Raw genomic sequence first — 23413 nt, forward strand, 5'->3', positions numbered from 1 at the left:
TATGTGTTCGAGAACAAGTTCGATATTGTATCTGGAAATTGATTTCTTGAGCTAATGAATCGCTAGTTGTGAAATTAGAGCTGATGATTAAAGGAAGCGCTCTTTTCGCCACGGAGAATGACGTAGTGGGGCGAGACAGATGACCTGTCGCGTTGGGGCGATCGACCGAGTGCAGAGTGGTAGCGAGGCCCTCTTCAGTGCATTTGATCCGGTAGGAATACCAGCGCATCACGCATTGGACACTCCACCTCTGCGGTCGTATGGGAATTGTTATTTACATGTTCCACCGTATCAAGAAAGTATCGCTTGTATTTCGTTTCAGGGAAGCCGTAGCCAAGATTTGTGGAAACAACGGGTTCTCGGAAGGGTTTACTTGGTCAGGAGGGATGGGTACCCTTGTTCTCCCCCTCTCATGGGCAGTACTTCTCCTGCCCCCTCCCTTCCTTACCCATCAAGAGCTGTTTGAATGTTGCATTAGTGGTAAAACAAACCCCATGATTACTTTGCTTATGAAGCAAGGGCACCACATGGTGATCTTTATCATGAAAAAGGCTAATTGTTCAAATAATAGCCCATGTTTTCTAGCCTATAAACAAGCAGAAAGGGTTGATTGGCCTCAGAATGTGCCTGAAATAGCAGTAAATACGTCGATGTATGTCGTCCCACCGCACCTTTAATACTAAACAAAAACCTAGTGCCTCGGACTGAATTTTATTGAATAGTATTTTAGTAAAAAATGCTTTAATAGCATAAGTTTATGCAATAATAATTATATTCAACGTTACTGGATGCGTTTCATAAATGATTCTCTGCGACATTACTTTCACTTTAATTACTAACACACATTGTCCACATACAGGTACAGAAAACTGCCTCCAGGTCGAACGTTTATACAGGGTGTCCTAACAGGAATGGTCAGTATTCATGGGTACGACAGGAAGCAAAAATGTCCTGTAAACATGAGCTCTGAAATGCATATCTTATGAGTTATGAGCACATGTTCCTCTTCGCTGCTGTGGAACACATCTCTTCCACTGGACAGGTACTCACAGCTCTTAAGGTATATCCATTTTAGTGTCCATGTTTATTACACTTTTTGCTTCGAATGGACGTTCCTGTCATATCCCCGAATGCTGGGCATTCCTCATGCAACACCTTGTACAATAACTGTTAGTCTTTGAAGTGCGTTTCAGTGTTACGAAATCATCACAAATGATAAGGAGTCTGGAAATGCAGTTGCAGCAGTACTTTTACGTACTGGTCAAAATTGAAATCTGTAAGTTTTAAATCTTCTATCACTATTGGTTTACATTTACGTATTACTCTCTAGTAGCACTGACCTTCATGCTGCACGAAATAATAATCACAAAACACAAATAAATGTTTCTTTACTTTTCTTTCATTAACTAAAACGGTATTGCACGGCTGGTGTGGTTACTTCGCAGCTTTTCATGATAGTTATATTGCTAGCGTTTGCTGATATTACAACAGTAAAAATTATTCAAATGATCTTCCTGTCGTCAGAAATTTCAGTTACTCCTAAATATTTTTCAACAGCAATTTCCTCACTAAATACCATACTTTCTTTTCTATTCTGTCCTGTGACATCATCAACGGTTTTCCGTGAGCTGCAAGAGACATCGGATTTCACGTACAGTATGTAATTCTTAATTCTGAACCATTAACGTATCCATTTTTTCTTTTGTTCTTGTGTTTTTTGACAGCCTTGATCAAGAAAACAGCAACAAACGGCTAATCGTTCTACGACAGCTTGACTACTTTAAATCGCGTTTCCAAATAAAAGTACGGAAACAACTATTGCTGACTTGATGGTGGCTTCAGTACAACGGAGGACTAACAATATAGCATTGATTATAAATATTGAACGTGTGGAACCCCCTTATGTACTGGCGATGTCGGGTAAAATGAGGACACGACGGCTTGAAAACGGAGTTTCCCGGACACCACCAGCTCGAGGAAGGGACTGTTGCCCAAACTACGTGGCAGAGGTGATGTCCGCAAATCTTCCGAATGTCTCCATGTTTCGTTATCTGCGGCATTCCTGCCTCTTACTCTGAATTCTTAACAGCCTACACACGACAACAGAGTTCCGTCAATCGCTCTCCAGTTCGGTACTCATCACAGAGTACAAATTGCACCCAAGGCCTGAATTATTTCTTTCCTATATTCCAAACTCTGTCTTCGCCTAGCTCCCTCTAGTATTCACCCCACTACAGCTCCCTCAAGCACCAATGAAGTTGTTCTTCGCTGTCTTAACACGTGACCTATCATCCTCTCCCTTCTTCTTGTCGATATTTTCCATGTTTTCCTCTCCTCCAGATTCTGCGGAGGACCTTCTTATTAGGATTCCGTACCTCAATCGGTAACAAAAGGAACCCTCATAGGATCACTTTACTATATGGTTAAATGATGATGGCGTCGTCTTGGGTAAAATATTCCGGAGGTAAAATAGTCCCCCATTCGGATCTCCGGGCGGGGACTACTCAGGAGGACGTTGTTATCAGGAGAAAAAAAACCTGGCGTTCTACGGGTCGGAGCGTGGAATTCAGATCCCTTAATCGGGCAGGTAAGTTAGAAAATTTAAAAAAGGGAAATGGATAGGTTAAAGTTATACATAGTGGGAATTAGTGAAGTTGGCTGGCAGGAGCAACAAGACTTCTGGTCAGGTGAATACAGTGTTATAAATATAAAATCAAATAGGGGTAATGCAGGAGTAGCTTTAATAATGAATAAAAAAATAGGAATTCGGATAAGCTACTACAAACAGCATAGTGAACACATTAATGTGGCCAAGACAGATACGAAGCCCACGCCTAACACAGTAGTACAAGTTTATATGCCCACTAGTTCCGCAGATGACGAAGAGATTGATGAAATGTATGATGAGATAAAAGAAATTATTCAGATACTGAAGGGAGACGAAAATTTAATAGTCATGGGTGACTGGAAATCAATGGTAGACAAGGAAGAGAAGGAAACGTAGTAGGTGAATATGGAATGGGGGCAAACAATGAAAGAGGAAGCCGCGCTGGTAGAATTTCGCACAGAGCATAATTTAATCATAGCTAACACTTGGCTCAAGAATCATGAAAGAAAGTTGTATACATGGAAGAAGCCTGGAGATACTGGAAGGTGTCAGATAGATTATATAATGGTAAGACAGAGATTTAGGAACCAGGTTTTAAATTGTAAGCCATTTCCAGGGACAGATGTGGACTCTGACCACAATCTATTGGCTATGAACTGTAGATTAAAACTGAAGAAACTGCAAGAAGGTGGGAATTTAAGGTGATGGGACCTGAATGAACTGACAGAACCAGCGGTTGCAGATAGTTTCAGGGAGAGCATTAGGGAACGATTGAAGGTAAAAACACGAGGGTTAGTAAAAATCCTTGGGTAACAGAAAAGATATTGAATTTAATTGATGAAAGGAGAAAATACAAAAATGCAGTAAATGAAGCATGCAAAAAGGCATACAAACTTCTCAAAAATGAGATCGACAGGAAATGCAAAATTGCTAAGCAGGGTTGGCTAGAGGACAGATGTAAGGATGTAGAGGCACATATCACTAGGGGTAAGATAGATACTACCTACAGGAAAATTAAAGGGACCTTTAGAGAAGAGAGAACTACTTGTACGAATACCAAGAGTTCAGATGGAAACCCAGTTCTAAGCAAAGAAGGGAAGGCAGAAAGGTGGAAGGAGTATATAGAGGGTCTATACAAAGGCGATGTTCTTGAGGACAATATTATGGAAATGGAAGAGGATGGAGATGAAGATGAAATGGGAGATATGATACTGCGCGAAGAGTTTGACCGAGCACTGAACGAGCTAAGTCGAAACAACATTCCATTAGAACCACTGACAGCTTGGGAGAGCCAGCTCTGACAAAACTGTACCATCTGGTGAGCAAGATGTATGAGACAGGCGAAATACCCTCAGACTTCAAGAAGAATACAGTAATTCCAATCCCAAAGAAAGCAGGTGTTAACAGAAGTGAAAATTACCGAACTATCAGTTTAATAAGCCACGGCTGCAAAATACTAACACGAATCCTTTACAGACGAATGGAAAAACTGATAGAAGCCGACCTCAGGGAAGATCAGATTGGATTCCGCAGAAATGTTGAAACACGTGAGGCAATACTGACCCTACGACTTATCTTAGAAGAAAGATTAAGGAAAGGCAAACCTACGTTTCTAGCATTTGTAGACTCAGAGAAGGCTTTGAACAATGTTGACTGGAATTCTCTCTTTGGAATTCTGAAGGTGGCAGGGGTAAAATACAGGGAGCGAAAGGTTATTTAAATTTCTACAGAAACCCGACGGCAGTTATAAGAGTTGAGGGGCATGAAAGGGAAGTAGTGGTTGGGAACGGAGTGAGACAGGGTTGTAGCCTCTCCCCAATGTTGTTCAATCTGTATACTGAGCAAGCATTAAAGGAAACAAAAGAAAAATTTGGAGTATGAATTAAAATCCATGGAGAACAAATAAAAACTTTGAGGTTCGCCGATGACATTGTAATTCAGTCAGAGACAGCAAAGATCTGGAAGAGCAGCTGAACGGAATGGACAGTGTCTTGAAAGGAGAATATAAGACGAACATCACCAAAAGCAAAACAAGGATAATAGAATGTAGTCAAATTAAATCGGTTGATGCTGAGGGAATTACATTGGGAAATGAGACGCTTAAAGTAGTAAATGAGTTTTGCTGTTTGGGGAGTAAAATAACTGATGATGGTCGAAGTAGCGAGGATATAAAATGTAGACTGGCAATGGCAAGGAAAGCGTTTCTGAAGAAGAGAAATTTGTTAACATCGAGTATGGATTTAAGTGTCAGGAATCGTTTCTGAAAGTATTTGTGTGGAGTGTAGCCATGTATGGAAGTGAAACGTGGACGATAAATAGTTTAGCAAGAAGAGACTAGAAGCTTTCGGAATGAGGTGGTGTAGAAGAATGCTGAAGATTTGATGGGTAGATCACGTAACTAATGAGGAGGTATTGAACAGAATTGGGGAGAAGAGAGACTTGTGGCACGACTTGACTAGAAGAAGGGATCTGTGGGTAGGACGTATTCTGAGGCATCAAGGGATCACCAATTTACTATTGGAGGGCAGCGTGGAGGGTAAAAATCGAAGAGGGAGACCAAGAGATGAATACACTAAACAGATTCAGAAGGATGTAGGTTTCAGTAGGTACTGGGAGATGAAGAAGCTTGTACAGGATAGAGTAGCATGGAGAGCTGCATCAAACCAGTCTCTGGACTGAAGACCACAACAACAGGCAAAAACAGTAGAAATCCTCTATTCCCAGAATGGATGATGTGTCTATGTACGTAATTAAATTTTTATGGAACCACCTAATGTTTAACATCCTTGTATAGCACCATATCTCAAACGCTACGATTCTCTTCTTTTTCGCTTTTTCCACGGCACATGATTTACTTCCATACAAAACTGTGCTCCAAAACTAAATTCTTAGAAATTTCTTCCTTAAATTAAGGCCGATATTTAAGACTAGTGAACCTCTTTTGGCGAGAAGGGCTTTCTTTGTTCGTCTGCTTTCTATGTCCTCCTCGCTTCGTCCATCATGTATTATTTTTCTTCCAAGGTAGCAAAATTCGTTAGTAGTGGGGATCGGCAGAAACTGGTGCAGTCCTAGTTATGTCAATACTTCTCTCCCACCTCTATCACATCAATCCACCATTTCTCTTCCCCCCCTTCCCCGCCACCCACGAGACATCAGTTACTCCCTGTTCTCCCACTCCTCCTCCCACCCGTGCTAATCCAAGCTGACAGTAATAGTCCACTTGAGTTTAAGGTCTAAGTCAGGTTCTGGGTTCCAATCCTGTCGTGTTTAACTTTCTTAATATACTTCTGTTTTCTTAAAGTTTCAACACAGTGTTTACACAATTAATCTCCAGCCGACTCTTCCATTGCCACCAAATGCCACTATTGCCAACACCATTGCCCGACATGGCAGCACATGGCCAATTGCATACATCTTAAACAACTGCAACGACAGGGCTAGGCAACTGGACTGGCGTCATAGTGCTACTGGACTATAGGGTCTGCACCTCCAGCATTTAAACAATTTGAGTTATAACGTAAATGGACTACTGCACCATCACGCTTAATTTTCTTAAATTTCGTCATGAATATCAACATACCGTTTTGACACAATGCTGGACTTTTGCAGTACATCAACATCAAATTAATCAGGGTTTGAGTGCATTTGGTTCTTGCAAACTATGAAAACAAGCTTAGGCATAATAGAATCCCCCACTTATGCTCCACGACCATTACTTTTTTAAACTGAAGCGACAGCGAACAATTTAGAGTATGCTGCTACATAATTTACAATTGTACAGCCACTATGCTTAATAGTGCAAATGAGCTATAGGTTTAAGTAATGGTGGAAGAGACGATAAAAAGGAGCACACACACACACACATATCTCCAGGATATATATATACATATGTTTGTGGACTTCTGAATGTTGGTGCTTTTTGGTTCTTCTGTGTGATATGTTGTTTTTGTTTATCTGTAGGTATGTTTCTGATGTCTTTGACATTGTTTTTTATGCATGTCTGGAAACGTGCTGTTGGATCAGATTTCAGTTTTGTTATATTGTTAGAGGAGATGAAATCTTTAATTTTCTGTGTACATTGTTCTTTATTGATTAGTACTGTGCTGTTCTCTTTGTCTCTTTCTTCGACATGGTGATTATGTTGTTTATTTCTTTCTTCACTAGTTCTAATACTGGCCCAAAGTTCGTAGCATTATTTTCTTGTTTCTTTTCCTTTGTCAGGATGCTTTCAGTTTCTAAAATCAGATTTTCTATGTAGTGTTTATCTGTCATTGTACTGATCTTGTGTTTGAGCCTTTTCTCTAATAGCTGTGTTTCTTTCTCTGTTAATTTTGTAGCTTTTTTTTTACCAAGAGGTGGAGCCCCTCCACGCCCACACCGGCATGATGGCCAACACAAAAGGTCTACTGCCATCTCTGCGTAAGGGTTAGTATTCACTAAAGTGAGGTGTCGCAGGATGTGGGTACTGCGATGTTTGCGTACGTCTGGTTAGGATTAACCATTAATACGCGCTCATCTGGAGATAGATTGGTCGAAATCTGACGAAGGGTAGCGGTTTGAAGGGCAGAGGAAAAAAAGTGCCAAGGCAAGAGCCAAGGGAAAAAAACCTCTGCGAAAGTTAGGTCGGGCGGCAAGAGCAGTAGCGGTTGTCTTGCTGCCTGCGATAGGTTGTGCAAGGATAGGCTTTGTTAGTAGTGGGTATCATGCATGTCGATACCTTGACGTTGTGCGTTTGTGCTGCTCGGCGGCTGGCGCTGGGTGCTGGTACAGAGTCCTCGTTCAGCGTCCTGCAACCTGCAACAGTTATGTTTGTTATCGGTCTTGTGTCCGATAGTTCATATACCGGAGGCACAGTGTGAGGGAGTGTTGGCAGATTGTTCGTGCGTCTGTGGGCGAGCTCGTCGGTGTCCCTGCTGTGGCCTGTTGGTCGGCTCTAATAGCAGCTGGTAGTTGCCAGTCAGTATTGCTGATATGCAGGGGCTTACCGACGTTTGCCGCTGTTTGCGTATGTTAGTTTACCATAGGTGGTTATGCCCTAGCTAGCAGTGTCTTTGGTCGCTTGTGTTTCCACCTGTGGTTGTGATCGTAGTTTCCCAGAGTAAGGATGAAAGGATTGTTCGAGTGTCTCGGGTTCCTGTATAGTCGTGTGGCGTGTTTCTTGAATACTTCCTTGAGGGTATCAAGGCGGTATTCATGGTGAAGATCCACGGTGCGTGTGTAGCGTGGAGCATTGCTAATGATTCGTAGCACTTTGTTCTGTATGATCTGCAGGCGGCGCAGTCGTGTGGGAGCTGCATATCCCCAGACGGGAGCTGCGTACGTCATCAGAGGTCTAATCAGTGTCGTGTATAAGGACCTCGACACCCTCCTATTCAGTGTGCTTTCCCTGTTGAGCATTGGGTAGAGCTGTTTGAGCCTCGCGTGCGCTCGGTTGGCAACGTATTCGATGTGGTCCCCCCATGTAAGTTTCCGGTCCAGCCAGACACCAAGGTATCTGACTTTCTCTCGGAAACGTATTGGGCGTGTATGTAGTGTTATCGGTCTACAGTGTTGGTGTTTGCGCAGTAGTTTCGGTCTGCGTGTGAACAGAACTGCTTCGCACTTGTCGACGTTTACTGTAATACGCCATCGCTCCAGCCAAGGCTCAGCTGTTCTGAGTGCTGTCTGTATTCGTGAGTTGATGTTCGACGGTTTCCAGTCTTGCGCGAGGATGGCTGTGTCATCCGCGTAGACGGCTAACGTCGTGTTTCGTGTCGCTGGGTAGTCATTAATGTACAGGTTAAACAAGATGGGCCCCAGAATGCTTCCTTGGGGTACTCCAGCTTGGATACCGTGTTGTGTTGATTGTTTATCCTGCACGTTAGTGTTGAAACATCTGTTCGTGAGATATGAGTGTATGAGACGTACGAGTCCGTCTGGGAAACCAGCTTCGCTTAGTTTGCGTATGAGTCCGTTGTGCCAGAGACGATCGAAAGCCTTTTCGATGTCTAGGAACACGGCCCCTGTGGCTTTGTTCATGTTGTAGCCGTGTGTTATATGTTCGACTACGCGGAGGAGTTGTTGTGTTGTCGAGTGGTGATTCCTAAAGCCGAATTGCTCCGGTCTTAGGGTGTCGTTGGCGATGCAATGCCTAGTGATACGTTTTAGTATTACCTTCTCAACAATCTTGCTGAGCGAGCACAGCAGACTGATGGGTCGGTAATTTTGTGGGAGGGAGTGGTCTTTCCCTGGCTTCCTGAACATCAGGACCTTGGCCGCCTTCCAAAAGTCAGGGAAGTGTTGGTGTGTCAGGATGGCATTCGTTAGGTGTGTGAGGTATTCTACGTCTTTATCCGTGAACTCCTGGAGGACACGGTTTTGAATGCCATCAGGCCCAGGGGCTTTTCTAGCGTTGGTGTGCTTGATAGCCCATGTGACTTCATTTGTGCTAGCACGTCTGATTACGTCGCGCGAGGGCTGGGCTACAAGTCGTGTAACCTCCTGGTCCGTTTCAAGTGTGAATGCTGGGTCTGAAGGAACCAGATTCGGCATGAAGGACGCTGCAAGTGTTGTGGCCATAAGCTCTGCCTTCTCCGTCGCGGAGTAGGCTGGGCCGTCTGGTCCTTGTAACGTGGGAATGTAATGTTTCTCCCTGGTGAAGTGTCTGGCCAGCTGCCACACGCCAGGACGTGTGGTATCCAGCCGAGCGAGTCTCTGTCCCCATTGTTCGTTTCTGAATGTTTGGATTTTATTCCGTATTATGCCCTGGAGTCTGTTGACGTGCAGTTTATAGAACGGGCGCCTGGTACGCTGCCAGTATCTCCTGAGGCGGTTCCTCATTGAGATAAGGCCCAGGATTTCCTGGGGCAGGGCCGTTGAGTGTTGTCTTGGTGTTGTAAATGGAATGGCGTCAGTCATTGCGTCTTGGACGGCAGTTGTGAGAGCCTCCACAGCCTCATCGATTTGCTGTGTGTTGTTAATTTCGTGGGTGTCAGGAATGCGACTATCAAGCGTTTCCTTGAACAGTGTCCAGTTCGCACGCTTGTAGTTAAGCATCCTGCGTGGTTCGATGTCCTGCAGTCTCTCTTCCATGTGCAGTATTACAGGCATGTGGTCTGAGTCCAGATCGTTTTCAACCGTTAGGTTGAGTGTGCATGTGATGCCCTTTATGAGGGCTATGTCTAACACGTCTGGCCTATGTCGGGCCTGTGTAGGCACGAACGTGGGAACGTCCGGCCCAAGTATAATGTAGTTTCGGCCTAGTGCGTGTTCGTACAGTTTCTTGCCGTTGGAGGTTCGTATTCGTGAGTTCCAATCGGGGTGTTTTGCGTTGAGGTCTCCAGCGGCTATTACCCGCGGTGCCATGTTGAGTACTGTGCTGATATCGCGTGTTACTATGTTTTTAGGAGGATTGTATAGCGATACCAGTGTGGTGTTGGCTCCGTTGAACTTGACCCTAACGGCCGTAGCCTCTAGCCTTTCAAGTGCTGGGAGCTCGATGTACGTGTGGTCTATGTCTCTGTGTATAATGATTGCCGTGCCGCCTCCCCTCCTGCCATCCGCTCGGTCGGTACGATAGACGCAATAACCTGGGAGGTTTAGTTGTTTGCGAGGCGTAAGCAGTGTTTCGTTCACAAGAGCGATTCGGATACCCTTTCGCTCCATGAACGCGGCCATCTCGGCTTTTTTGTTTGCGATCCCGTTGGCATTCCAAAACAGGATCTGTGTGATTGTGTTTAAGTCTGCGTTTCGGGGCTGGTGTGGTGTATTATCCATGTAGTAGTGTAAAGAGCGGTGTGATAGTGGCTTGGAAGCTAGTCCAGTTGAGCGTACCCGACATGAACTGCATGAAGAGTTGTGAGACACACCCCATAATCTTCGTGACTATTTCGGTGGTCGTGCGTCCGGGGAATAATGTTTCCATTATTCTCTGGAATGTTGTTGTGATATTGGTCATGTCGGCCTGGGAGTTGTTGGTCGTGTTAGCGGCCGCTTGTTCCAGTGTTGGCGTTTGGTGAGGGCTGGCCTGCGAGTCGGTTGTTCGTGTGGCAGTTGTGGGCGCCTGTGTATTTTCTGAGGTGAGTGGGTGTGTTATGTGGGTTGTTGAGTTAGTGTCCGGGATGTGTTCGTGGGTGTTGGTGTTCTGTTGACTGTGTATTTGTTGTGGTGCGGTCGTGTTCCTCGTGCTGCGGCTGTTTCTCCTTCTCCTCCTCCTCTGGCGCTGTGGTTGTCCCTGTGTGGGTGCGTTTTCTGTAGCGTGTGGTGGGCTGCAGTTCGCGATCTCAGGGGGTAGAGTGGTGTTGTTGCTTGTTTCGTGTGGTGTGCCCGGTGCGGGAGTGGTGTCATTTGTTGTGCTTGTCTGTTGTGTGTCTGTTGCTGGGGATGTTTGCTGAGCGTGTTCCGAGCTCTGGGGCTCCTCTGACCGTCCCGCGCTGCTGGGGCTGCCAGCGACCACTCCAGCGAAGGATATTCCACTTCTTACTGGGCGCGGGGGCGGTTTTGGAACTGTGATGGCGGTAGGTTTCGCATGTTTCGCGATTTTGCGCCTCAGAGCTGCTTTGTAAGCAATGCACCCTCTGTAGTTAGCCGGATGGGCAGCACCACAGTTGGCGCACTTGCGAGGTGCTGTATTGGGGAGTTTGCAGCGTTGGGTTGTGTGACCGCCAGCGCAAATGCGGCAGCGGGGTGCGAGACCGCATCTGATACCCGCGTGCGCATAGCGCTGGCAGTTGTGGCATTGTTGGGGGGTGCGCGGCGTGTTGTACACCTCTACATTAACGACCATGTGAAGAAATAATTTTAGCTTCAGCAGGTCGCGGGATTTGGCCGTGTCGGCCAGCTCCGCCATGTAGTTATGTGACGGTCTCGCTGTGCCGAACTCTGACATCCGGTTTACCCGAATGCACTCCCACCCGAGAGCAGAGAGTTCGTTGTGTACCGTGTCGGTCGGGGTTCGTGAGTCTATCCCCTTAATCACGTACTGTTGTGTTTTTTCCAAGACTGTCCTGTACGTGAAGTGTTCTACCTTCCTTTCTTTGAGAAAGTCCAGTAGATTCGTGTAGTCTGCCTTGTTCGCCACGTACAGTGCGGCGTGTTCCCCGGTGAGCTTGGAGTAGTATGTTGTGGGGCTGTGCTTATTGTTAAATTCTTTGTTTAGGAGACTTAGGTCTCCATAGTTGTGAATGATGACCGGTGGGAAGCCAGTCGCGGTGTTGTTAGTGTTCTGCGTAGCTGCGTGTATGTTTGTGGTTGCTGCAGTCGCAGGGTTGTTTGTGTTGGTCCCTGTGTTGTTATTGTTGTTTGTACGTGATGTAGATGGTGTTGGCAGCAGCGCTCGGCCGTTGCCTCGTGAGTTTGTGGGCTCACTTGTTTGCGTAGTTGGTTGCTGTTTGCGCCTTGGGCCGACCTGCTGCCACGGCCCGTCTTCATCTGTGTTTGTTGTGTCCTCTGTCGGCTCTGGATCCGGTTCCGTCGGTGCCTGGGCCGCCAGAGGTGAAATAGGGGGCATGTCCTTCTGTTGTTCAGCAGGTGCCTGTGTGTGTGGTGTGGGTGTTTCTGTTCGTGTGTTTTCGCTGCCCATCAGCTCTGCGATCAGCTCCAGCTGTTCCGCGATCTGCTGGTCCTTCAGGGCAACCTGCTCCTGGAAGGTGGACAGTGGGACGGAAATGATGGCGGGAGTAGCCGGCATTACCGCCTCTTGTGCTGCAGCTTTGCTGCGGGTGAGTGGTGGGGAAGCACAGGAAAGATCGGACATCTTCGCTGTTTCAGGAGTAATTATTTATTTGGATAGGGAAGGATGGAACACGACAATTTTGCTCTTTTTAAGGAGCGACAATAATGCTTTTTAGCGAAAGCTCTGTGTACCTTGTTCCTACAGAAGAGGGGTGTCCCTACGACCTATCTGCGCGGAGTGCAATGCGCGGCGCAAGAGAGCGCGGGTTGAAGAGAGCGGCCTACAGTGCGCGGGGTTATCCGACGTGAACGGGCCCCTGACACTGAGATTACCCTACCAAAGAACGGGAGAGTCCCGCTGGGGAGATTTGCAACCGAAGTTGCAGGAAGTGGAGCCGAAGCTCTTGCCACTTAGCGCCCGAAAGCGTTAAGCAGCTTGCGCGGGTTCGTGCCGCTCAGAAGAGCGTCACTGGCAGCTACGCCAGTTGTAGCTTATCAGGGACCACTCCAAGGAGCTATCCGCGGGCAGCTACGCCAGGTGCAGAGAGCAGCGTTCCGCTCGGGTCGGCTGAGAATTATAAGATTTGAGTGAAATTTGTGGTGGTGGGTGTGTTGTACTTGGTTGTGCTTTCTTTCTGTTTTTTTTTGTTAGCTAGTTCAAAAAAATGGTTCAAATGGCTCTGAGCACTATGGGACTTAACATCTATGGTCATCAGTCCCCTAGAACTTAGAACTACTTAAACCTAACTAACCTAAGGACATCACACAACACCCAGTCATCACGTGTTAGCGAGTGTTCTGATTTTTCTTTTGTGTTTGTTCTGTGTATGTAGCAGCGCTCTTGCTGTGATGCGTTCACCTTTTTGTATTATGTTGTCATCACTATTGGGTTGTTGACAAATGTTGATAACTCAAGATGTATGTCATATAACATTCTATTAAGTATGAATTTCTTTGTGTAAAGTGTTTTGATTTCATTTTTTAACCAAGTTATTTGTGCAAATGAGTTCATTCTTCGTGCTACCAAAGAGTTGTTTCTGACCTTAACATTAATATAACTCAGAATTATGTTGTTTATTTTGTAGGTCTGACTGAATTTAATGTGTTGGATATTCTTTGGGGTCTGAGATGGATATTCTTGAAACTGTTGTATAACTTGAAGGGAAATGCCTGACATGGCTGTATTACGACCACTTTTTCCATCTTTCCTTGGTTGCTTCAAAATTCGTGGAAATTTGTTCCGTCCATGCAACTAATTGATGGCAGTTTGTTTATCACTATACGCGTTTCGCTTCTTTTATTTGTGAAGCATCTTCACTGGCCTGTAACACATGTTTCCTTTAATACATGCAATAAACGTATTATCTGGTGGTTACAATATGTTGCTATGTTACATTTTGTTGTGTTTTCTGTTGTTTTTTTAGGCACAAATTTCGCGATGTGAAATTATGGTTAGGTGCTACGATTTCCTGCTGTTAGCCCATATGTGTGGTCCTGGAAATGTGATCACCACTCTCCGTGCTCCAGTTGGTTGATATCCGGCGGTCTTTCACCCACATTTGACTCAAGACATCGCATACATTACTTGCACTTCTAATTTCGTGTTGTGTTTTCAGTTAGTAGAGTTTTCAACTGTCGCTGTGTGTATAGCATTCGTCTTTTGTTTGTGTTGTGTGTGTGCTGCGATATTTTCATTGTGTGTTAATGAATCTTCCTTCTCCCTTCCTTCTCTCTCTCTCTCACTTTCACACACACACACACACAAATATCCATTACAAAAAATTACACTCTCTAAAAAGAACCACACACACACAAAAAGAACAATGATAAACATACAGCGACAGCTGGTAATACTACACACCGGAAACACAACACAAAATGTAAAGTACAAATGATGTATGGGATGTGCGGAATTATATGTGGGTGAAAGATCGCCAGAAATCGGCCATCTGGAGCATGGTGACTAATGAACACATTCCGCGGACCATACGAATGGGCTAACAGTGTCGGTAATCGAAAGTAACACCGAACGATAGTTTCACATCACGAAATTTGTGCTACAAAAGTTGATTCTAACCGAAAAAAAACAAGAGAAAAACACAACAAATGTAACATAGCAACATACTGTAACTACAGAATAATACGTTTATTGTATGCATAAAAGGTAACATGTTTTACCGGCCACTGAAGATGCTTCACAGATAAAAAAGTGAAACGTGTATGGCAATAAACAAATTGCCTTTAGTTAGTCGCATAGACGGAATACATCTCCACGAATTTTGAAGCAACGAAGGAAAAGCTGAAAAATGATGATATGACGTATACTCAACTTTAAATTACATATGACAGAGCACCATGGTGGTTATCCACGACCCACATCTGCAAACAATTTGAAGTGGCATGTCCTATTTTAAACAGAAGAATTCTCTCGCTGTTAACAGTTAAAGCGCAACTGAGTTATTCCAGTAACGCTGGCTGTAGGTATAGAATAGGGTTAACAATAGTTATTTAAACAATTCATTGACTACTCCACAAGTATACTGCAATTGTGATTAAGCAATTTACGAGGTGAATGCGGACAACGTCACGTATATTTTCCATTAAGCAGAAGGTTTCACTTTATTGAAAGATTCGTTATGGACATTCACACGACACACCGATGCTTCGTGGTGTAGAGTAACAGTGCACAGTGGATAACGATTTAGCGCTAGCATAAACAAGAGAAACATCATAAGCATGTGGCGAATCGAAAAGTGGCTTTAGTCAAATGTACACATAGTTCTGTTCCACTTTGCTTTGACCACTTCCGTTAAATTCGAAACCGGCACTTTGAAAACTGAATAGCGGTGCAACTCTAGCAAGTGGGTAGAAAAACTGGTTGCTCAGGTAGCGTAATTATAAGTCACGACACTTAAATATGTGTGTTTTTGGTCCTATTATATCGATATTTTGTTTCTTTGTATTACGAAAGTTCCTGTCTCACTTTCAGATCTTGAATAGGTGATCGTTCAAATGTCTCTCATGGTAAGATTCGCAGTTTTGCATGCGAATGGAGCATATCACTGTTTTTGGGATGAGCGATTTACGTTCTAAGCACATTTTCAAGCGGTTTTGAGCTTTCGATGTCATTCACTTTCCTTGTAAGACAATCTCCATAAGGATTTTCTGTTATATGTACATGAAATGGATATTATGTTTCAAAAGGTTGTAACCCCCAACAGATAAAAAAAATATACCTCCCAACAGTAAAAAAGTAAGTATATAATTGACATTTAGCGTAACCTCCCAATAAAAAATAATTATATAGTATTCACATTTGGTATAACCTCGCAACACATAAATTTCGTAACCTACAAACAGTTTATTATTCGCAACCTCAAAATAATAACGTGACTAACCTCTCATTAAAATTGTGGCTCATATATAACCTTTCAATACTTAACTGACTATGAATCTAAACTGGTAAATTTTGGACGTCAGCAGTGCTGCGTCATGGCCTTGAAAGATCATTCTGAATAAACTGAAAATTCTTATCTCAATAAGGTCGCCGGATAACGCGTATATATATATCTGCTCCTATATGAAATTTTTCTGGCACAGCCCAGTGCAATGCTGGCCAATAGATTTGTCATGTACAAAAAGAAACAAATGATTTTTCCTTACAATAATCGGGATGACCATAGATTGGAGAAATTAGTAAATTCTTTACATTGAGATGAATGATTGTCAAAAGTTAATTTTTATAAGAAAGATTATTATTAAGAGATTTTTTAAAAAATCATTTTACATGGGACTTAATATAACAATAGTACATATGCGCGAGGCTGCTTTTACCTTATACTACGACGCTCAGGCACCGCCATCGCTCCCCACGACCGGCCCAGCCAACTTCATACACACGACAGATAGCAACTACTTACTCCTACTGCTACACAGTTCCTACTGCATACAACACTGCTGTCTGGTCTGAGATTCTCTTATAGCTTACATATCGCAGGCAGCGCGTGAGCGGTCCATCCAAATTACATCTGCTCGAGTGCGCTAGCAATAAATCTCTTAGTCATGGGCCTCTTACAAGATAGTAATAGAAAAACTGGTAACACAACATTGCGTTAATCGACCAGATGAAAGAAGGCAGCACTGATAGGAACAATGGAAAATAAATGGATGAAGAATGAGGAGAAAAACAACATCGAAGTTGTCGTGTTTTGTTGAAGCAAGACGGAGTTTTGGACGTTTAAATCGGTACGAAGAATTTTAGAACGTTAGTGAAAATCAGAAATGTCTGGTACCTAATAAAAGTGTGTGGTACTGGCTCGTGGTGTCTCCAGACACGTCTTCGGCCTGGAATCTTATTGACTAGAATAGAACTGTCTTCATAGATGAGTCCCGCTTCGAACTGAGCCCCGATGACCAACGAAGACTTGTCTCGAGGAGCCCCGGACGGCGATGAGATAGCAACCTGACTGTCGCCCATCATATGGCCCGACAACCAGGCGTGATGGTCTGGGGTGCCGTTTCATTCCCTAGCACGACCCCGCTGGTTGTCATCCACGGCACCTTTACAGCATAGCGGTATGTCGACGATATTTTACCCCCATTTTGTTGCCCATCATGGTAAGCCACCAATGGCTTACATTTTAGCAAGATAATGCCTTCTTACGCATGACAAGAGTTTCTACTGCTTGCTAAACCCCTTCCTTGGCCAGCAAGGTCGCTGGATCTCTCCCTAAATGAGGACATTTGGAGCATTATGTTTAGGGCCCTCCAACCAGCTCGGGATTTTGACGATCTAATGCGCCAGTTGTACAGAATTTGGCTCGATATCCCTTAGGAGGATATCCAACAACTCTATCAATCAATGGCAAACCGAATAACTGCTAGCATAAGGGCCAGACGTGAACCAACGGGTTATTGACTTTCTCAATTTGTGAACCTCTTTCTTTTGAAAAAATCATCCAATTTTTCTGAAATTGTAATGATCTGTTTTGTCTCTACATGTTCATCGCATCTATCGATTTCCGCCCCATTAGGATAATTTCTTCGTGGTGATTTTGTTTTTTTTTGGGGGGGGGGGGAGGGGGAGGGGGAAAATTGGTGAGTGTTTGGTGTACATCTATTACTTCCGTTGACTTTGTAGAACAGAAACGTATTGAGATTATCTCTAAATATTGGCAAAGCCGTAGCGCCGAAGTATTTTTTCACGCTTCCGGCTGTGTATCTTGACTAATGGTCCATTGTCTTCATTGGATGTCAAGTGTCGTACCATAGTCCTGCAGAATGTAGGGTACTGTTGTGGAAGGGAAGGGGTAGGGAGAGACGGGTTGGAGGGGGGGATATTCTCTTGCCTCCTCTGACATAAGAGCTGGCTCACACAGCTATCTCTGATGGTGACCAACAGTTAGCTGTAGAAACCGGAGTACGGTTTTTTGGTACTCTTCACGTTCGCAGAATATTGCCGAAAGTGAATGACATGTTAAAGACAAGTAGTTCTATGCTCCTCAAGCCACCTTATCGTGTCGTGTGTAGCGGAGGGTACTTTCTGGTCGCGAATTTTTTCGCGGGAGTAATGATTGTTGGTAGCCCCCGCGTGAGCTCGAATCTCATTACTTTTGTCTTCGATGTCTTTTCGAGAGATATACATACGATGAAACAATATGTATATACTTACATGTATGAAAATTGTTATACCATGCACTAACTACTTGGAATATAATTTAGACGGAGGACAAGACGAGGCAGGACGTATGAGGATACACACTGGGTGCTCTTGCTTGAATGCCAATAGGTCCTCAGACTTTCCTCCTGCAGTATATAATTAGAAGTCTTTATCAGTGTCAAGGGAGAAAGGCCTCCTCTACAGGAGCTCTCTTCAACATAGGAAGAATGGTGAAATAGGAAAGGGAATGAAGACTCAGAGTCTGACAGTGCGTCGGAGAGCAAGATAATAATGGAGAAAATGGTGCAAGAAATCGGATGCGTCCTTTTCAAAAGAATACTCTCGGCATTCATCTGGAGTAATTTAAAAAAAAAACCAAATCTGGATGGATGTACGGAAATTTGAACTCATTGTGAATGACCTCTCTGAGGTCGCTGACGATCCTGGAACTGGCATAGTCAGAATGATCAGATGAATAACTTCCTCAGATAGGTGTTTAACCTTATCACGTTCAACAATATGTTGTCCTCCAAGAGAGGATACATCGCATAGTTGTACACCAGTCGTAATGGTGTGCAGCGTTACGAGCTGTGCATAAAGTACCAACAGGACTTCAAAAACCTCTTCCAAACTTCGTGTAGATGGTGAATTTGACTCGAAGGAGATAACAAGTACGTGTTCAAAATGAGATAGTCTCTGTAGGTCCTCGTGGTTGAGTCGTCGACCAATCTCTTTCAGAAAGTGTTTAAGAATTTCAAACACGCTCTTCTTAAATCTTAGTTGATGAGAAAATTCTTCAGAAAAAGACGACATGGTTGTGTGTTTCAGTGTCACAGATATTTCTCTTGACCATGAGATGTGTGTATTTTCCTAATTTAGAACAGTCTTCGGCTTTCTCTAACAGCGTATCAAACGCCTCCGCCGTCATAAGATTCGCATGAGCTGCTTTAAGAAAGTCTGTAGAACTTTTCATTCTCTCTCCATAACATGTTGATTCTGTAGAGAGCGTCGCATAGTCCAAACACTTCAGTAGCGGCAAACATATAAAGAATACTCCCAAACTTTTCGAGCTGTTTTCGTAGCCCCACAGAGCGACCGTCTTTCGTCTCTAACTGAGAATTCAGTACTTCGGTCACTGTTTTCTGGACATGGTCACAGTTTTCTCTTAAATGTTTAAATGCGAAAGTGTCATCAGGTCGGATGCACTGGTATCAGCAGTTGAACTTATGGATTTGGATTCGTCTTGTCGATACCAGATAGTTGCACGATATCTGTGTACACGCTTCTAACTTCCATCCCTACCTTTCCACTAGTAAGGTTATACTACAGTCTGATGTTGTACGCACTTTTAATATTGGCTCCTAACCCACTTCATTTAAAAATGAACATCAATTTTATACCATTAAAACACTATTTTTAATAATTGCGGTTTTTCCATCCCCTTCAACATAGAAACTACTAGTCGTAAAGAAAAAATGTATATGCCCTTTTTTGTAGTAAATGTACAGTGGTTTCATTTTGTTCTGGGAATCAGTTCGGATAGAAGCAGCGTTTTTCGAGATATTCATGAAAAACTGAAAAAAAAGAGGCTTTTACATGTTCCCCCCCCCTCCCACCCCCACTCTCACGATCACAACCCAATGGTCAGGAGTTTGTTCATACTACTTTCCCCTACAACTGTACAAAAATTTGCGAATATGCGAAACGTCCCCCCCTACCCCCCCCCCCCCCAATCCCCCCGCCCCCTCCCCACCCAGTCGAATTTTTTGTTCTTCGTTGATTAGGCTGCTAGTCGTGGGCCAGCTTCGTGAAATTGCAATTTTAAGGGCCAGCAGAGTACACCATAATCTAAGTTTACTTGAATTATTTTCATAAAACACCAGGCACAGTGTGACGTCATAGCCTCTGCGCGCTCCTATTTAAGCACTGATGTTTTCAAACCGACCATAGCTTACGAGAGGTTTACATTTCGTAATTAACGTCGGCTAAGGACGGAATTAGTCTCTGGAGAGCATAAAGCAGTGGCGTGCAGACGCGGTTGCGTAAGGTGTTGCGTGGCTGTGCGTACCGAGGGCTGCTACGCACAAGCGCCTCGTTGGACCAGGGCCCAGTAACACAGGCTGCACACGGAGGCCGCCCGGACACAGCGAAAACTCGCTCACCGCTGCAGTCTTTGAGGCCTTCCTGAATTATGCGATGCAGGGCCGCATTTATGCGCGTGCAAATACGCTGCACGTTAAGGACCCGCACCGTAAGAATCCACAATCTTACAAAAAATGTATGTACATGTACGTTCCATATCTAATTCTAAACCACTAGACCGTTTTCAACCAAACTTGGTACATAGATCACTTACCGTCTGGAAAGCATCTCTGAGAAAGAACCGCCTACCTATGAAAGGGGTGGGGGTGAAAAAGATTGGTACACGAGGCGCGAATACCCAGACTTGATTCATCCTATATTTGATAATGAGAGAACTTAGTGACTCGCAACCTACTTCACACGTAATTTCAAACTTATAGGGAACATTTTCTCGCTAATAACCCCCAAAAATGATAAAAAAAGTTCATAGCTTACTGCATTTTCGCTGTTCATCCAGTAAAACTTTCATGACATTTTAATTTATTACTTCTTTACCATTAACTGTATTCACGACACGCTCTGCAGACAATATTCACATATCACTGAATTTATCTGCGAAGTTACGTCATTATACGACGTACAGTTCAGGAGATCCGACGTCATAAACACTGGGATGCGTCAGAAACTATCGCATCACTCATCATGATGTTTATATTACTTGTCTGGTACAGACCCGGATCGCAGCGCATTACTCAGACAATGTCCACATAAGCGGCTGAATGTACGTCCAAAATTACACAACTGGCCATTAAAATTGCTACATCACGAAGATGAAGTGCTACAGAAGCGAAATTCAACCGACAGGAAGAAGATGCTGTGATATGCAAATGATTAGCTTTTCAGAGCATTCACACAAGGTTCGCGCCGGTGGCGACACCTACAACGTGTTGACATGAGGAAAGTTTCCAACCGATTTCTCATACACAAACAGCAGTTAACCGGCGTTGTCTGGTGAAATGTTGTTGTGATGCCTCGTGTAAGGAGGAGGAATGAGTACCATCACGTTTCCGACTTTGATAAAGGTCGGATTGTAGCCTATCGCGATTGCGGTTTATCGTATCGCGACATTGCTGCTCGCGTTGGTCGAGATCCAGTGACTGTTAGCAGAATATAGAATCAGTGGGTTCAGGAGGGTAATACGGAACGCCGTGCTGGATCCCAACGGCCTCGTGTCACTAGCAATCGAGATGACAGGCATCTTATCCGCATGGCTGTAACGGATCGTGCAGACATGACTCGATCCCTGAGTCAACAGATGGGGACGTTTGCAACACAACAACCATATGCGCGAACAATTCGACGATGTTTGCAGCAGCATGGACTATCAGCTCGGAGACCATGGCTGCGGTTACCCCTGACGCTGCATCACAGACAGGAGCGCCTGCGATGGTGTACTCAACGACGAACCTGGGTGCACGAATGTCAAAACGTCATTTTTTCGGATGAATCCAGGTTCTGTTTACAGCATCGTGATGGTCGCATCCGTGTTGGGCGACATCGCGGTGAACGCACATTGGAAGCGTGTATTCGTCATCGCCATACTGGCGTATCACCCGGCGTGATGGTATGGGGTGGCATTGGTTACACGTCTCGGTCACCTCTTGTTCGCATTGACGGCACTTTGAACAGTGGACGTTACATTTCAGATGTGTTACGACCCGTGACTCTACCCTTCATTCGATCCCTGCGAAACCCTACATTTCAGCAGGATAATGCTGGCCTTTCTGGATACAGAAAATGTTCGACTGCTGTCCTGGCCAGCACATTCTCCAGATCACTCACCAACCGAAAACGTCTGGTCAATGGTGGCCGAGCAACTGGCTCGTCACAATACGCCAGTCACTACTCTTGATGAACTGTGGTATCGTGTTGAAGCTGCATGGGCAGCTGTACCTGTACACGTCATCCAAGCTCTGTTTGACTCAATGCCCAGGCGTATCAAGGCCGTTATTACGGGTACTGGTAACTCAGGATCTATCCACACAAACTGCGTGAAAATGTAATTACATGTCAGTTCTAGTATAATATACTTGTCCAATGAATACCCGTTTATCATCTGCATTTCTTCTTGGTATAGCTATTTTAATGGCCAGTAGTGTATGTAGAGGAGAGAGAGGAGACCCGAAGGAAAATGGCATGGTAAACCCAAGAGCTTAATGAAAATGGTCAACTAACTCCAGTGCCAACGGTTGGTTTTGTGCATCATGGAGAAGAGTCGAACGAAATATTGCTTCTTCCTTCATACATCTCGCGAAATGTCTACGGCGAGAAAAATCAGAGCTCATACGCAGTCTTACCGATAGTCTTACTTCCAATGCACCATGCGCGAATGGGACAGGGAAGAGCAGAATGGTAGTGGTACCAGGCCTACCCCGTGCCTAGAGGACTAGAGTTGTTCATGTACAGGGAATTTCAATGCTATATATATCAGGTGTGGTGCATACTTTAACGACTCACAGCATCTCGGCTTTCTGAAATTGAGACGGGAAGGAAACAGTATCCGTCTGAAGAGAATGTGCAGCGCGACAGCGGGTTTTAAGCCGCCACTGGGCCACGGGTTACTGGTTACGCCGTCGCCGCCACGCCGGCGGCCTACGAATACGATACGCGGCGCTCAGAAAAGCCTCGCCAGAGTCGCTCGAAGCACTGGATTTCCTTACTCTTGCGCAAACGGGTAAGCACAGTTACGCAGATCTTGTTCATTTGGGATTCAGGGATTGTGGGTCTTCAGCGTGAAACAATGTTTTCTCTAGCGACAGAACAGGAAGGAAGCTAGGTTACGGTTTAATGTCCCGCGGCTACGAAGACGTGGAATTAATGGGGAAGACAACCGATTGTGTACGTTGTAAGCAAAGCATCTCAGCATTCGCTTTAAGCGATCTAGGGAAACAAAGTAAATGCTAAATCTGAATGGTCAACGGGGATTTGAACTCCACTCCTTCAGATTGCGAGCCTCCGTCTCTACCTTTTCACACGGCTCTTTCCTAGCCGCAAATGCTCCCTTATTATTTTACGCTTTTTCCACGCTTTGCTGTTCAATGACGCTGTCACATTGTAACTTAACCGTATGTATGCTTCTCTCTACCTGAGTGAATCTTCCTAAAACTGTCTACCAAAACTTCTCAAATATGATTACCAAACAAACTAATTCGTAACTTAAACTCTGACTGCACTGAATTATACAAAAGTCTTAATATGATTTGCTCATGATTTGCTCAACACTGTCTAAAAATTGAAGCTAATTGTTTCTATAAAAATGCAGTGCTACCCTGAATGTAACCTGACTTCTGAAATAAACGCGCAGCTGAACTTAAAAAGAAATTCCTGATCCTAAATTGTATTTTCACTTATCT

Source organism: Schistocerca americana, chromosome 1, assembly GCF_021461395.2.
Source record: "Schistocerca americana isolate TAMUIC-IGC-003095 chromosome 1, iqSchAmer2.1, whole genome shotgun sequence".
Classification (NCBI taxonomy): domain Eukaryota; kingdom Metazoa; phylum Arthropoda; class Insecta; order Orthoptera; family Acrididae; genus Schistocerca; species Schistocerca americana.